This window comes from Lycorma delicatula, chromosome 2 (assembly GCF_047948215.1).
Source record: "Lycorma delicatula isolate Av1 chromosome 2, ASM4794821v1, whole genome shotgun sequence".
NCBI lineage: Eukaryota > Metazoa > Arthropoda > Insecta > Hemiptera > Fulgoridae > Lycorma > Lycorma delicatula.
This window is the reverse complement of record NC_134456.1, coordinates 905790-923489: the sequence shown is the minus strand read 5'-3', so window position 1 is coordinate 923489 and position 17700 is coordinate 905790. Positions and strand designations below refer to the sequence as shown.

General features: G+C 30.2%; 1 protein-coding gene and 1 non-coding gene across 4 annotated transcripts in view; one reads left to right on the top strand and one right to left on the bottom strand.

The window, feature by feature from the left end:
* Positions 1–5342: 5342 nt before the first annotated feature.
* LOC142320673 (U1 spliceosomal RNA) lies at positions 5343–5504 on the bottom strand. The gene has a single exon (XR_012755466.1). It is a non-coding gene; the product is annotated as a U1 spliceosomal RNA (small nuclear RNA).
* Positions 5505–10351: 4847 nt separating this feature from the next.
* The window catches only part of LOC142320404 (gamma-aminobutyric acid receptor subunit beta-like), a 186859-nt gene continuing 179510 nt past the window's right edge, over positions 10352–17700 (top strand). For all 3 annotated transcript variants that reach the window (XM_075358112.1, XM_075358111.1, XM_075358110.1), the window contains exon 1: positions 10352–10558. The gene's annotated coding sequence lies outside the window, so the exon portion shown is untranslated. The remainder of the gene's footprint in view (positions 10559–17700) is intronic.

Sequence of the window (17700 nt, the reverse complement as noted above, 5' to 3'; positions counted from 1 at the left end):
ATTTTAGATTATAGTGTACTTTCCCCGAATTAATTTAATTGTAAACTAATATAAACAAATTTAATAAATTTACATATTAAACCTTTCTGCGAGTCCTGTGAACAAAACGGTAATGTAATCATTCAAAACGGTCGAGAATTTATTGAAATTTAAACAAACATCGTTATAAATAAACGACAGGAAAAGTATTCTGAAAAAATAAAATTATCGTTTTTCATCTGCTTTCACGTATGTATTTTTGTTCCAAATATTTTCGTTAAAATATATCATTCATTTATTATACTATGTTGAATGAGTAATCATTTAGCTTAAAAATTGATCATTATTTTATTGCCTGTTGTAAGTTTTCCTGTATATCTGATTATATCTCATATTTTCCTTTTAATTGGATTATCATAAAGGTGTTAAAATTATTAACGGTGTTAATAGAGACAGTTTAATCCATTTTCCTTTTTAAAAATAAATTATATGTACTAATAAATTATATTTAAATTTAAAATTTCAGCGTTGTTTTATAACATTAATTGAAATTTTGGTGCCTATCTAAGGATGTCGATAATTACAATGCCAGTTAAAGAACTGCTGGAAACATATTTTTTAATTACCCTAGACAAAAAGAAAAAAGTTATTTTTCAAAAGACTTTTGTATCTGTTTAAGTCTTATACAGTAATTTTATCCGAGTTCGCACGAACAAATTCTTTTGAAAAGGAAGCCAAACTTTTTTCTTAAATACATGTATATTAACTAAACAAATATATAAATAATTGTATAGACAGTCCGTCCCACAGGAGAGGTACTGATTTTATATTCGGGTAACTACTAATGCGATCTGTGAACGAATTCATGAATTAACTATCGTGGTATTCCGACAACTTTCCGTTTTAAATTTAACAGCGCTGGCATCACAGACTGCTCGTAATAACCCAAATTTTACAGTATGTTTTGAACTTCGGTCGTGAACGAAGCAATAGAGCAACGTGCAAACGTTTTGTTTTAAAACGGTACAAACTGTTTACGGTAGTGAAGCAATGAGTAGTAAAAATTTTTTTATGCGGTACGCAAGGTTTCGTGATGGTATAGATAGCACTGTAGATGATCCGCGTCCAGAAGCATCATCGACAGTTCGAGTAGGAGAAAATGTTCAAAAAGCGGCTGAAATTCTACAAAATGATCGTTGTGCATATACCAGATTAATTGAGAAGATCACTGGAATTCTTAAAACAATTGTGAATCGCATTCTAACTGAAAATTTGGGCAAAAAGAAGATCTGTTGTCGCTGTTGCCCCACTCACTCGCTGACGATCAAAATGATACACTGCAGAGAAATGAAAAGATCGGCCGCTAGGGACCTAGACTTTATGTCTTGCATCGTAACAGGTGATGAAACATGGTGTTTTAAGTATTTCGAGTGTTTTCATCGTTTAGACACGATTTCAGATATCCAGAGGGCTACGACCACGGGACTGGGGGCGATTTCAAAGGTTGAGCATCAGAATTGTTTCGAATAATTTTTCAAACGCTTCCAGTTGTGTATTGACTGACAAGGAACCTATTTTGAATAAAAAGTCATATAAACTAAAAAAAAGGTTTTGTATTTTATTTCACATTAGTCACCTTTCCTGTGGGACGGACTGTGTATATTATAATCGATCGGACAAGTTTATCGAGGTCCATTGTAGTTAAGTTGCTTCGTTAAATCATACGTAAACTAATTCTTATTTATTTCTATAGAGTTCTTAAAATTTTTGTTAAATTAAATTAAAAGCATTGTTTGAAAAATGAAAATATAAAGAGATATGTTTACCGTTACAATTACTAATGAAAACTGAACTACTTACTGTATTTACAATTTGAATCGACTAATAAAACTTGTTTCTATACTTATAATCTAAAATCTAAATTTACTTTTATAATGTAAATGAAATAAACTGCATAATTAGATTTCTGTTTATTGTATTTATACATTAGTAAATGTTCCTATTATTACTATCGGCATTCAACTAGATATCACATTTGTTACAGTAATGTGTATTTTATTCGCTTATATCTAGTTTAATTCGATTAATAATCCTAGAAGTTATCGTGATTAATTTATTTATAATCTGCTACGAACCCTTGCCGTTAACTGATCGCCAACATTTGACAGCGTCACCTGTTATTAAGGAAAAAACGATGAACGAGATACATAAATGATACGCGAAAAAAACCAGCTTATTTATTCTAGGACCACAAAAAAAACCGCTGATATAGTTTATATAAGAGTCCTGAAATAAAAGTATCTCAAATAGCATTTTTCAGTGTTACATCCTAAATCGGCCCTTATAGTGTCATATATTTAAGCGTTAGGCATTTATATCGGATAATCCTACTTAAAAAAAAAAAAAAATTATTTACCGTTTTATCAGGATTTAATGAAAATCTAAAAGTAATATTCTCGATTAAATAATCTTTATTTATAAATAAATAAATAAGTTTACTATTGAAAAAATATTGCGGGTGAAGCCGTATTGATATCGCTGACCAAGCCGCGACGGGGGAACGCTATTATTTATATAAAATAGCATGTCGTATTTTTTATTGAAGATTTCATAATCAATCTTCAGTAAAAAATACTGAAGGTAAGTTAATGAAAATTTTTATACACGTTTTTCTTACGGTATAAGTGCACACTTAGAAAGGAATTTTAGAAAATTCCGAGTTTAAAGAGTTAAAATGAATTAACAATGAAATCTATTTTTTTTTTTTTTTTTTTTAATTTACCGGTAACAAATGAAGATATCAACTTGATTTTAGATGTGTGTAAGCATCATGTGAATATCTGAAATCCATTTTCTAAATTTTCTGAAATCAACCTTGAAATGGTGAAGAAAGGTAAAAAAATCTCAAAAAATGATTGCAAATTTTTCTATTTCCGAGTGTACTAAACGAGGTATTTAGTATATTTAGGCTTACAAATACTCTTCAGATAAATATATAAAAACTATTTTCGGGTTTCTTTTTTTTTAAATTTGTCTTTTAAGAGGTGCGCGACGGCTGAAAAAACGCAGTCGCTACCACTGTTATTGTATGTACAATGCTATTGGATGCACCTGCCTCCGGTTACTTAACAAAAAACATTGATTTCTATATAACTGGATAGGGGACCTTGACAAACAAATTGTCAAGGGAATCCCTAACAAACAAATTGTTAGGGATGTAGGATGTAGAGGGTATACTGAAATGAAACGACTAGCACTAGATAGGGAATCTTGGAGAGCTGCATCAAACCGGTCAAATGATTGAAGACAAAAAAAAAAAGAAGGGGAACTTTACGGCGTAAAATACAATTAAGTGTTCAATATTGAAGCACATTTCAGCGCCATTAAATGAGATGCTAGAAACTAAAAAAAAAAACATTTTACGCTTGCGCAACTATAATTGTGACGGTAGGGGTGTTTATTTTACTTAAGTCAGATAACCGAATTCTCTTTCTTTTTCTGTTTAGCCTTTGGAACCACCGTAAGGTATTACTTTAGAAGATGATATGTATGAATCTAAATGAAATGTAGTCTTGTAAGTCTCAGGTCGACCGTTCCTGAGACGTGTGGTTAATTGAAACCCAACCACCAAAGAATCCCGGTCAGGCATGGCATTTTTCACGCACGCTACAAATCACTCATCCTCTGTACAGTAATGCTTAACTGCGGCCCCGGAGGTTAAAAAAAAAAAACACCAAATAACAGCGGTATCCACGATCTAGTATTCAAGTCTTTATTAGGATTTGAACCTTAGAACTCTCGACTTCGAAATCAGCTAATTTTCGATGACGAGTTAACCCCTAGGCTCAGATAACCGAATTTGACAATAGTTTTACGAGTGTTGCAGCATATATTTAATCAATATTTTTTATTATTTCTGAAAAACAACTTATTACGAATTCACAATAACTGTACAAGTTTTGCAATTCTTATTACATCGTTATACACCTCAAATCTTACGTACCTACTTAAAGAAAGATACATTGTTCAATATCGTATCTATTATTTTACAAAACATATACTTCCGCATGATTTTTAGTCACAAACTTATTTTCAGTTTACAAGTATTCACAATCACAATCGGTTATTTTTTAATACGATAAAAATAGGTCGCTTTATTCAAAATGCAAAATCAGAACACTTCTACTGCATCGGTTTAAATTTAAAATGCGGCTTTATCTCTACTGTTAAGTTACCTCTGCGCATGCGCCGTTTCATTTTATTTAATTCTAACGATTCTATCACTCATTTAGTGGCCCTCGTTTACGCTTCAATATTTACGAATTACAATATATGGGATCTCCTATCCGGTTATTGGTCGCCGACTAAATAATACAAAATAAAAAAATTTTACCTCGACCGAAAACGCAAATAAACCATATGAGCGGGCGAAGCCGCAACGAGAATGCCGGGTGTTTATTTTGTAATTATACAAAAGATGATCTTTTTATTGATTATTTTTATTAATATCACATCGTTTGAACTGTGAGTTGTATTTTTATTTTTTATTTAATTTTGTACAAAATATAAATTTTGCATATTCTGTTGGATAAAAAAAAAATCTTTTTTTTTACTAAACACTTCTACTTTTCATTTAAATAATTTTTTTTCTAGTTACGAAGTAACATGTTTTTTTATTTATTTATCGTAAAAAAAGTTTGTAAAGTTATTTAAAAAAAAACAAAATTTGAATAATTCCAGTCATTCATTGGACGATGATGATACGTAGAACATATTTTTAAAAAAGTTTTTTTTTCAATTAGTTGTGTGATAAACGTTAGATTCATGAAATTTCTATTATATTTATTTTTCTAAAATATCAATTCCCGATCGATCTACAGGATTTAAAAGTTTAAAATGTAATTTGAACTACGTAACAACTACTTTTGATAGTAAAGGTGCATTTTAAAATTGTAGCCCCGAGAGACATGGAAAATGCAACGTCAGATATCAAGAATTGTTTTTTGGGTAGGAAAAGCGATGTGCCACAATCAAATAGTTTTTTTTGTCATTTACTTATTCGAGGCAGACTTGCTTTAAATATGACGAAAACAACCTCAAAGAAAATCAGGAGGGAATTCAGCCATGTTAGAGATTTAGTGGTGAACTTAACCGCAAACAGCTGATTTCGAATTCGAGCTCTAAGTTTTAATCAATCCTTCAGAGGATTCTGAAGGAAATAATTTACATTACGGGGATGCTAATTATGTGTGTTACACATAATGACGACATACATTCAAAGCTAATTTTAATATCCTTGTTTAACGTACAAAGTTGGTTATGTTATAAGACCAGTGTGTGAGCTAACTTTAATCACAAATTATACGGGACAGCGCGAACGCAGTCCCGACTCTCAAAAATTACGCGCCCGAGATATCCACATTTGGGATATTCGCAGGGGTCAACCAATCCGAAGTGCAATGGATAAGTCTCACCCTGGAGGAACCGCCTTAATGATCACGGTAACCTCCACGCCAGGTAAGTATGAATGTAAAAGTTTACTGGTGGTTGCCCATATAAAATTTAACTACTAGGAAATCGAGAAGTTACAGCATTAATGTGTAAAAATCGTAATTTATATCGACTGAAACATTCAATTAGAATTAATTCTATATAAAAAAAATATTAGTAAAGAATTAATATTATTTTTTCTAATATCTAAACGCGCAATAATAATTTTACGGTTGTCAAATGTTATAAAATATACTGACAAGCGTTATTTAGTTCTTCTGCTCACCGCTAGGGTAAATTTACGTACTAAAAACAGAAAGATTATTTTAATGCCGCAGTACGTCTGAAAAGCGAATTGTATATTCTACAGTACAATTCTTGTTTTAATGAATAAATAAATCTGTATCGTATTTTATTAAGTCTATAATATAATATAATTTAAAACAAAAACAGTTTAATATTTTATTAATAACTAACCGATGTTCATATGATAAAAAAACACTTTTACAGAAAGATTTTTAAATAATTTAAAAATACTGGAAGGCTAACTATCATTATTCAACAAAACATTCAAACATGCTCCTTTATTCTAGTTTCTCGTTTTTCTGTTAGTTTTTTTGCATACCCAACTTATGATTACTGTCTCTACTAATCGTTCTATAAATGCCCGATCGTTAATTAGATTTGTAATTATTTTTTAAAATTTTTTTTTAGTTTGCCGAAGTATGGAGGGTACTAGTTTATTACTTTATCTGCAAATGCTTGACCGATTCCTTTCTGTGATGCCAATGTTTTCTAGTTGGTTAATTATATTGATAATTGTATGACAAGAATTTATACAAAAGTAGCTTACTAATAGAAAATGTTGATAGAAACATCGGGTACCTAAGACATAGTAAACCGATACAATTACTTGTTGAAAATTTGCATTGCTTTTTAGTGTAATACAATATCTTTGAACATAATGTGGATGCATTTCATTTATAGGGATTGAATAAGGGAGTAGGCTTATCGGTACACCGAGCTTCTTCAAGAATGTTTGATCTCATCCACTGTAACTCTAGAACAATTTTTTTCTTTTCAAAAACAAGAGTGACCTGTCAGATCGCTGTTCAATTTTTTATTATCTTTTGTTGAAGCAATATTACTACGTAAAAAGTTTTTAAATACTAATTTTACAGTTTTTAAAAAACTTAAAATTTTTCACAATCGGTCAAAATGTGAACTCATAAATTACTGGTAAATTAACTTCATTATCTCTTTCTGTAAACTATGATTATTTTATAGTTTACTTTTTAACAAATACTCTAAATAATTTTAAAGGGTGTTATGGTTTGTCATTCTGTTCAAAAAAGTAAAATTATTATCTTTGCATATTCATCTTATAAAAATTTAAGAACATGATAGTGCATTATAAGGAAAGAAATTGAGTGAAAAAGATGCTTTAATTTTAAAAGCGATGTAGGTAATGATTAAAAATTGTTCTACTCAGATAAATTCAAATAACTGGTAATTCAAACAGTTCTGCCGATTTAGCTTTCTAAAAAGTGAAATAAAATACATACGTCCAAACCACTGTAAATTAAGATATTTTAATATTTTAGAATTATTACTATGCCAGTTAAACATTTCTCTGTTTCCAACTCGTTCTGAGATGTTAATGTAAGTTAATTAATTTTATATTTAAGTTCATTATTTTGATATATATTTTTTGCATGAATACAATAATAGAAATTATTAACTAATACGCTTGCCGGTAGATTAATTCAGGCAAAATATAATGTTATAATGAGTGTGTTAACCTGCAAATTTCAACGTTACATATTTTTTTTAAATGTTATTTTTAAATATTATCCTAACCTATTAAAGGCATTTGTATTTGTCTGTGTGTGTTTGTACATCCCAATTTTTTCCTCTTTTTTTTGTTCATCTTCATTTACCTCTCCCCCAGAGCCAGAACAGCATCAAAGCATAACTCAGCTCCAGGGGGTGCCTTCACCTCAAACTACCTCAGCAGAACACAAGCTCCCGCTCAGGTAGCCAGGACTCGGTGTCGCAGTACATCCCGCACCTCTAATGAGAAGACCCCAAAGGGATCCACTCATCGGGACTCTGGTCTTAATACCTGCCTCTAATGGGGAACACTGAAGGGATCCCCCACCGGGACTACGGTCTTACATTTCCTCCCACAGAGGTGATGCGAAGGAGTCCCCATTCAATCATTGATAGTGGGACACCGGTGTCTCCCACCCCTCCTGGACGGGACTGTCCCTCACAGACATCCATCAGCACTGAGAAGGCTGATGGATCTTCATGTCGCAGGTGCATGTCCATGCAACCGACAGCAAGGACACCGAGCCTCTCGCCGGCAGTCCTTCTGTAGATGACCAGCCTCACCGCAGGTGAAACAGCGGCCACTACGACCTGGCCCGGTACACGAATTGGCCCTGTGGCCTGTCTTCCAACAGCGTTAAATGAACATCTCATAACCCTACAAGCCACCCATCCAATACGGATACATACATCAGCCAATAATTTATCTTCAAGGATGGGCAGCAAAGCCGTAGTGACCACCTGTGTCACATAGGCCGGTCGCATGGACATAACTTCGATCAACACTGACTCCTCCGTAATTTTCTGAAACTCCGTCCCCCTTAGCTGAGAACATACTTAGCTGATCATACTGCCTGTCAAAAAATCATATGATATTTTTTTTCTTAAATGTTTATAAATAATATGTAAGAACAATAATAAAAATTATAAAATAAATTTGACTACCGTAGTTCATTCATTCAATATCGTAGCAGATCTTAGAACAACTATTTTCGATAAAAATAAATCGATACTAAAAATACTATCGATTACCCATTTAGAATCGTCGTTTATATGATTTTAAACTAAATGTATACATGGCTATTAAATTACATATGCACAAATTACATATGTTTTTCTTAACTGCAGTAATAAGCCCTCATTGAGAGATTTTCAACGATACATCTAAGTGGTACTTATTTTCATCGGTTCCAGAGTTATATCCAAATACAATTTTAATTAATAAAATATTTGGATCTTACAAGAGGAAGGCATGTCGTTTCGAATCTGACGTCTTCTTTTTTTAACATTTTTTTTTTTAACTTAAATATATGGATTTATTAATTATTTTTAATCTGTAATTGTAAAAAAAAAATTATAATAAATAATAATCAACAATAACAATAAAAATAAAATATGAAAAAATATCACAAGTTATTAACGAAATAAAATGTTATGTATTTTTCATTTAAAAAAATGTCTATATGCAATTTAATAAGTGTACAAAGAAGTCATGTGGTATTGACATCAGATTTTTTTAAAATGAAAAGTACATAAAATTTTATTTCATTAGTAACGTCTGATATATTTTCATTTTTTTTTTTAATTTTTATTGTTATTATTGAATTATTATTTATCGTATGTTTTTTTACAATCAAAGGTTAATAATTATTAATAAATCAATATATTTAAATTTTAAAAAAAATGGAGAACTCGAATTCGAACCAATGTGTCTTCCTCTTGTAAGATCCAAATATTACAAGAAAAAATTAATTGAAATTTTATTTGGCTATAACTCTGGAACCGATGAAAATAAGTACCATTTATGATATATGTTGAAAAGCTCTGAACCGGGCTTTTTTTGGACACTTTTGGTCCAATCGATTGCAATCAAAAGAGGAGGTACACAAATAGATGTTACAACAGTTTTAAATCCAAAATTTCAACACCCTACAGCTAATCGTTTTTGAGTTATGCAAGGTACATACGTACGTCCGTATAAACGTTACGCCGAAACTAGTCAAAATGAATTCGGGGATACTCAAAATGAATATTTCCGTTCAAATCTGAAAACCGAAATTTTTCGTGATCACAATACTTCCTTGTCATATGCTAAAATTCATATTGAGTAAATTTGAATTTTTTGTTAAGTTTAAGGTGGAAGGAAATCTTTTTTATTCCCTACTTAGCACTGTTGAAATCTATCTCCGTCTTCCGGCGTGCCGAAAGGGATTTTTTAATTTTTTTTTTTTATTAGATTAAGATTTTAATCTGAATTTTAAGAAAATAATATGAAGTAAAATTTTAACTAACTAAAACTACCAAAAATTAACTGAATTTTAAAGAATAAAATTAAAACTGAAATCCGTACTTTTGAAAAAGTTATCCATTAAAATATCGTTTTTTTTTTTAAATTTTCTCTTATCAATTTGAATTAAAAATAAATCAATGTATTGCTAAATTTCAACTATTTATCTTATCGGGAAGTTAATCTTTTTTTGTACTTACAGAAAAAATGAGTAGGTATTCCATAATAAGCAAATATATTAATAAATATTATTTAAATTAAATTCTCCTTTCTTTTCATATTAAAACTTATTTGCTTAAAGTTTAAGCTAAAATCCAGGCATCAAAGTTTGAAGAAGTGAAAAGTTATTTTAATTTTTCAAATTATGAAAAGAATAAATGAAATATTGTAACGCTTGACTCTAAAGTTTTTTTTTGTGTGTGTGTATGTGTTATAAAAATATGTTGAATGTTAATTACAAGCATGTAAACATTATTTCAAAGCAGACTATCAGATTTATAGTAGGTGCAGTATTTATTTATTTTTTTGTACTACACACAAGAGTTTTATTTATTCCTTCTTGTTTGAGTTAAACTGTTCCATATAGCCTACGTGATAAACGTCGTAGACACAGTCTTGGTAAAAGTAGGGGGGACGGTTGAGAAATAGGAACATGAGTAATACACCAGTCTGCCGCTAGTGTCGCTTTATTGACAGCGCATGCGTTCTGTTAACATTCTACCTTGGTAGGTAGCAGACTGTTGTCATCCCGTAGTATTTCTCTGAAAAGTCATATCGGGTCATTTTTTTTATCAAAGTTCTAGCCGACTTTAAAATATTTATTAAATTAGATTCGCTTAGAAAAAATAAATAAATAATGTTCCTTTTATTTAAGTGTTACTCGTGTGAAAAATCGTTATGTTTTATCGTGCGAATTATTGGATAATTTGCTGGAGCATCAAACGCAGCCCTGAGGGTACAGCATCATCTGTAAGTTATACGTTAAAATTCAAGTTACACACTAGTGATCGATTCAGAGATCGGTCCTCTCAGGTACTTTATCTGTTAAATTGCAGCAGCTGAACCGTTATCCATTATTACTCCTCATTAATAATATTATACTAAAATAATATTTATAATTATCTCATTTTATCAGATATTTTTCAACGTAAAAAATAAAATTGAAATTTAATTTTTTTTTATTTTAATATCATTATTTTGAAAATTAATAAATAAAAATGTTTTAAACGAACGAAAAAAGTTTTTCTCTTCGTGATTTGATTTATTAAATGTAAATACGCTACTGATTTTAAAGCTGAAAAACAAATAAACCGGATCTGAAGTGTTTAGTAAATATTACTTTTTATTCAGACATTAAAAAATCTTTTATAAAAATTAAAATGTTTAATATTTTCTCTTTTTGTAATATTTTTATTATTTTTTTTAAATTTATTATTCATGAAAGTAATAAAATATAGATTTAATATTTTCACTCTGATTATTTACAAATAAAAATAGATCATTTTAAGGTTATCATCTCTTTTAATGACTGTAAATTTTACATACGTAAACTTTTCCTCGATGTGCGTTAGTAAGAAAAGAAAATTTTGTATATAAAAGATTACATTACATGTACTCATATTTTTTACTATATATGTACAGAAAAAACGCCTTTTTCTCATTCTATTACATTAATTCTGAAATGTCAAATCGACAAAAAAAATTATGACCAAGAAAATTAGTGATTTCAAAATTAAACACTAATAATATATATTTTTAATTCTAAATATTACGAACTATTAATATATTTTTTATCTTATATCAGGTATTTTATAAAATAAAGAATCATGTCAAAATTTGATAGATATATAATAATTTATAGATGTCCATAATCCTTTTAATACTTTCCAAATCTACTTTGTTCCGTTTTCCATATGGTTTTAATGAGATAAGAAAATAATTTTTTTTCTAAGAAAAAATTCACTCAATTATAGTTCAAAAATGTCTTCATTTAATTGTTAAGGGTTTGTTGTTTACGTAAAATGTTTCTTTTCGTTTCTCATTAATACAAATTCTTAAATATAAGTTATAGAAAAATTATCAATATATATAGTATTACTAAAAAAATAAAATAGAAAATTTTAATGTTGAATTTTAAATCTAATTTTAATTAGTTCTATTCAACGTTATTAAAAATAAATTATTTTATTCAGATTATAACGTAATTATACGATATTATATAAAATCACATCAGTGTGCTTTTTCATGGATAACAAACAAGTAACTGCTCCAGTATTTTCCTAAAAAGATTAAGGGAAACTACGGTAAAACTTAATCAGAAAAAGATATTAAATAACGACAAAATTAATTAATAAAAAATAAGAATTGTTGTAATCCAAATTAATATATTAAAATAACAATTACGTGAAATAATTTTGTTAAACTATTTGAAAATAAATTAATTCTTTTAAGAATAAAAAATAATTTTTAAGTCTTAAATGCTAAGTATAACCGCATAAATATACGGGAAATTCGGATTTATTTAATTATTATTATTCAAAAATTCTTCAGGAGAGAAATACTATACTTATAAAAACGAATATTTTAATTTTATTTAAATTAATTAATCGTAAGATAATTCAAATTATTAATTAATTAAAATAATAACTTTAAAAAATAAAATCTTTCTCAAATTCGAAATCGTATCCTGTATAAAGTGAAAATAGTTGCTATTTTCTGGTTTAATATAAGAGATTACTGTAATTTATATATTTTTTTTAACCTCTTGGATCACCGTTAGGTATTGCTTCAGCGAATGAGATGAATGATATGTAGCGTGTGTGAAAATGCCATGCCTTACCGGGATTCGAACCCGGAACCTCCGGATGAAAGGCAGAGACGCTACCACTCGCGCTACGGAAACCGCATATTTGTTTAATTTACTTAAAATCTATCTACATGAATAATATTTACCGGTAACAAAAATCGAAATGGATAAACATTGCGATCGTTCGAGACGCTTCAAAATGAAACAATATGATTCGATTATGTTTCTAATCGATCGATTTGCTCGTTACACGTAAATTTATCATCAATAAAACCAATAATGTTATACCGTGGAAAAAAATATTACGGGATAATTAACGGTAAATAAAATTCATGAAATTAAGCAACGGTACATCTACATGAGAAACAGATTGCAGTGGTTTTATAGCTTACTCGTGTAACCGTTTAAAATTATATAGTTTTTTGGTGCAATTTCGATTTTATATTTTAATTGCAAAAGAGTAAGTGGATTAATTTTTAGGTTTTTTTTTAAACATAAGATCGTTTATTTTCTGTTATATTCACGATATCCGTCGTGTTGTAATCATAGGATTAACGGCCGTTGTTACTCGAAACCGTTAGTTTGATTTATCGCTTTTCTTTTATTTTAATTTGTTTCACGGTGCTAGACGTTTTAAAAATTCAAACCCAAACAATTTATCGTGGATATACGGAAATATAAACCGGAATAATTCTTCTTACCAATTATTGAGATTAATTAAGGATTTCCTTGTTTTCTTGCATTATTTGAGCTAGTGTATGTGTATTTAACGTGCGCCCGTAGTGTGTGTATTTATACCTATATGTTCTCCTATAAAAATATTAATTGTTCACCGGACACGAGATAAAATTATTTTTTCGAAAGTAGATAGCCGCATCAAAATAACAGCCATCGCACGCTAGGCTTAATCAGAAAGGCGGTTTTCCGTCATGTCACACATCGATATGACGATAGAACAGAGATGTTCAGCTCTACATATTTGTCGTATTTTCTTTGTTCACCACAAGGACTGGCTGCGTAGTGAACAATATTACTTTCAGAAAAAGTAATATTGTTCACTAAAGTAATATTGTTAATCTTGTAATTGTGTGTGTGTGTGCGCGCGCGCACAAATTGAAACCGAAACTGATTTCTACGAATACAAATTTGTTTTATTTCATTTTGTTATTTCAAATTTTTGAATTTGATGTATAACGAAGAAAGTTCATTTAAGTACGGATTAGAAATTCGTTTTTATGTCTGTTCCTGTTTAATAAATAGAACTTTTATTAAGAAAGTTTTAAATATCGTAATAACTTACCGATATATTTAATAAAACTAATATTATAAACATTTTTATAATAATTCTCTACGTTGTTTTAACTCGCATTCTTCACCGACATTCATTCGATTCATTTGAAATAGAAATATATAAAAATGTTATTTTTTTCAAAATAGTACCGTTTTAATTTTTAAATCGTTAATATACAGCAAGCTGTTATACTTAAATGTACACGTAATCAAAAAAGTTATACGCACTTTACTATGGAAAAATACTCATTTCTAAGGTTTAAAATAATTATGTTATTGCAGAAATATAAGAGCAATACGCGATGCTCAAATTCCAAAAAGGAAAAATAATCGATTCTGAAAAATTGATTTTATACCAGATTTTGTAACTTTCACAAAAATTCTTTTTTAATGAAGCAATAAACAGCTTGAAAGTTTTAAGAATTATTTTTAAATCGAATAAAATAATATTTAATTGTGCAATCATTATACATGTACCTATAAATTTATAAGTAATCGGTACGTTACCTATTCCTACTATCTTCTATGAAAAAGCATAAAAATAAAATTATATATTTATTTTGGAATTTGGTGTTTATCACTTATAATATTCTCCCGTAATTAATCTCCTTGAAATTTTACTTCGTCTAAGCTGAGTTTGGTTACAATCAGATGCTTAAGGTATTAACAAATTTATAGACTTTAAAAACAAGAACGATAAAGGCTTTTATTCGGATTTGAATATTAGATCGTGGATACCGGTGTTTTTTGGCGGTTGGGTTTCAATTAACCGCACATCTCAGGAACGGTCGCCCGAGTCTGTTCAAGAATACACATTTACCGGTACGTTCTCAGAGATATCGATGAGCCATTAATGACTTCGATTGTTGATCCGAATATAAATAAATATATTTAAAAAAAGATATGTAAAAAATAAAAACTAATGTCAACATTTAACTATTCAAACAGCTACGTAATTTTACTTTTAGTTCATTTATTGGGTCTCAAGGCCCGTTAAAGTTTTGATCATAAAAATGTATGTTTTTTCGTATTTCAGTTTTTTCAGGTTAAACCAAAGAAATGTTCTTTGAATTACGTTATTTTAATCTTTTACAATCCTCGTAATTATCACTCTTTTGAAGAAAAATATATTATTAATATTTTAATATCGAAGATTTGCTTTAAAAATGAATATATTAATTTCTTTTTTTACAGAATACAAAATTATGAAAAATTATGAAAATAAAAAACAGATTACTAAAAAAATAGATAAAACATGATATAAAGTAGACAAAAGCCTGGATTTATGTTTATATTATAAAAATTTTTCTTTTTAGTGTGATGAACTCGCTTCTGAAATATGACAAATCTTTCTCATACAATAAGTAATTCTGTATATTTTATAAAAATTTTTTTGATCTTTAGAGAAGTAACGTAGATTAGAAAAATATGCTTCTTTCAAAAAAAAAAAAGGTTTTTAATTTCGTGTACTGGAGCTACTATAGCCCCTCCCCAACAAAAGGTAACACCAAGGGGTTTAATTATTTTGTAAAGGAAATTGTATAATTTCCGATTTTCCATTGAAGCTGATTAATATACCAGTATATAGGTCATATGTTGAAGTTTACTCGTATTTGTTTTCTACTGTAACAGATTTTAATAATAATAATTAATAAAGTGATAATTTTATTATCGCTTTGGATTTAAATCAAATGTTCTGTATCTCGAGAAAACTTTTTCAAATCATCTGGTAAACTAAATATTTAAGTAAGTTAATCGAAAAATCTCTATATTATTATGTAAAGAGGAAGGTTTTTTTTTTTAATTCGAATAAACAAAAAACTACTCGATCTATCGCTATTAAATTTTTACCCGTGTTTCTTGGCAAAACTGAGAAGGTGTTTGGATATATTTCATCTCGAAAAAATATATATATAATGTTGTAGCACAGATTTGCCGGTTGAAGCACAAACTTTAATCTATTGTGAACTGTGATTATCTATCACTGTGTGAGCTGGGTTTAAACAGATTGATTATGAACGCATAAAAACCAACTTCTAGAATTATTGAGTTTCATTCTGAGTTTCAAGGATTAAAATAGATTTTTGACGATTGAAGAAATGAACCTGATCTTTGGTTAGTGTAATCTTCATGTCGATAAACCAAATTCTAGATTTTTGAAATTCCACCTTGAAAGAGGAAAAGTAAAAAACATTTTGAACAGCGATTGTAAATTTTCCCAATCCCGACTATAGTAAATTTAGTAGATTTGGGCTTGCAAATACGCTTTAGATAAATATTTAAAAACCGTTTTCGGTTTTTTTTAGCGGGTGCGAAGGTATATAATGCTGTGGCTCAACCAACAGAGCCACTGCCACCGTTACTGTACGAGTAATTGGTTGCACCTGCCTCCGCTTACTTGACTAATAAACGTAAAATAAAAAAATTGACCGCTACAAGAAACGCAAGTAACCATGTAGCGCGGGCGAAGCTGTGACAGGGAGCTAGTTTTAAATAAAATTAAATAAGAACAATTTTATTCGTTATTTTTTCACGAGTGTAGATTTTTATATCGAGTATTAAAAAGAAACGGTTTTATAGTCAATTTGTATAATTTTTTTCTGTTTGTGCATAATTTGGTAACCGTGGGATCGATTTTGAGGAAACGTTGATATTTCACAAGATTTAGTTTTACATTAGCGCAATTTATGTAAAATTTACAACAAGAACAATAGTTAAACCGTCAAACGACGAAGATAAACCGGTTTTTACTTCTATTATACGAGTATTGTTCGACATTATTAAACAGATAAATGACTAGAAAAGGTTTTTTTTTTTTTTTTTGGTTTTTCTGGGCGAGAAACGCATTCGTGTTACCGACACCCGGACACAAGATATTTGTTGTAAACAAATAAATTTTAAAAATTAAAACCCGGAAACGTAAAAATACAGCTTAAAAAGAAAATGCTTAAAACATATGTTAAAAGAGAAAAACACAGAGATATATCATATTATTAATCTTAATTAAGATAATAAAATTGACTCTTTCCATAGATAGAAAGATTTCACGACGTAATAAAAAGTAACTTAAAATAACAAAATTAATATCCGGCATTTCTCAGATTGTATGCGCAGACGATAAGGATCGTATAAATGATTAAATTTTTAAATTAAGATCCACGGCCTTTATAAATCGCAAGACAGTCGATAACATTGCATTGCTCTCCAGCATACATCGCATTGGTTTGCTTGGCATTTCTCCCGCCACTCCCCCGTTCGGTCGCCCTAAAGCATGAGACCGAATGTCTGTGCCGCAAACGGCTACTGAGTCTCGAAACAGTTTAGCGACCGGTGTTCTAACTAGCTCCTAGAGCTTACCTAACCTCGTGAGCGGACTAAGCGCGGTGCCATACACCACCGGCTTACGTATCCCAGCCGCTCAGTTGTCATATATTTTCTAAAATGGGTAGGCGCACCCCATCAACTACTAAAAATATATATGACATCCATAAATTAAAATTTACTTCGTCTAGACAGCAATTCGCTGAATGCCTGTCCACCGTATTAAAGCGCTTGGAGCCTTAATTGGCTGGTGGTCAGCCATATGTCTGTAGGTTAGCTTTCCACAGCAGTGCGGTAGGAGTCTTTCTCTTAAGTAAACTACTGATGTCAGTCGAACAAAACAATCGCATCAAGGAACTTCCACACAGTCCGACAATGCGGATCTCACCACATTGGTTCGCCGCTTGTGAACGGCCAATTTTCCACTTGACTTCTAAGTTCCAGGGTGGCCCGATCCGTGCGCCCCCCCCCCCTCTAAAGAGCAGGGCAGTCAAACTTCAGGTATTCATTTGAATGAACCTCTCCCCAGACGCACAGCTGATGAGATGCTGCCAGGCGGACCGAAACAGATACTGGTACAAATTAACATGGTCGGTGAGCACCTGGGCACGCGTTGCCCTTAAAAACAAACTCGAGGCGCATGGTTTCCCGAACTTTCATCGCTAAATCGATTAGGAGAGCCTTTCCCAATACG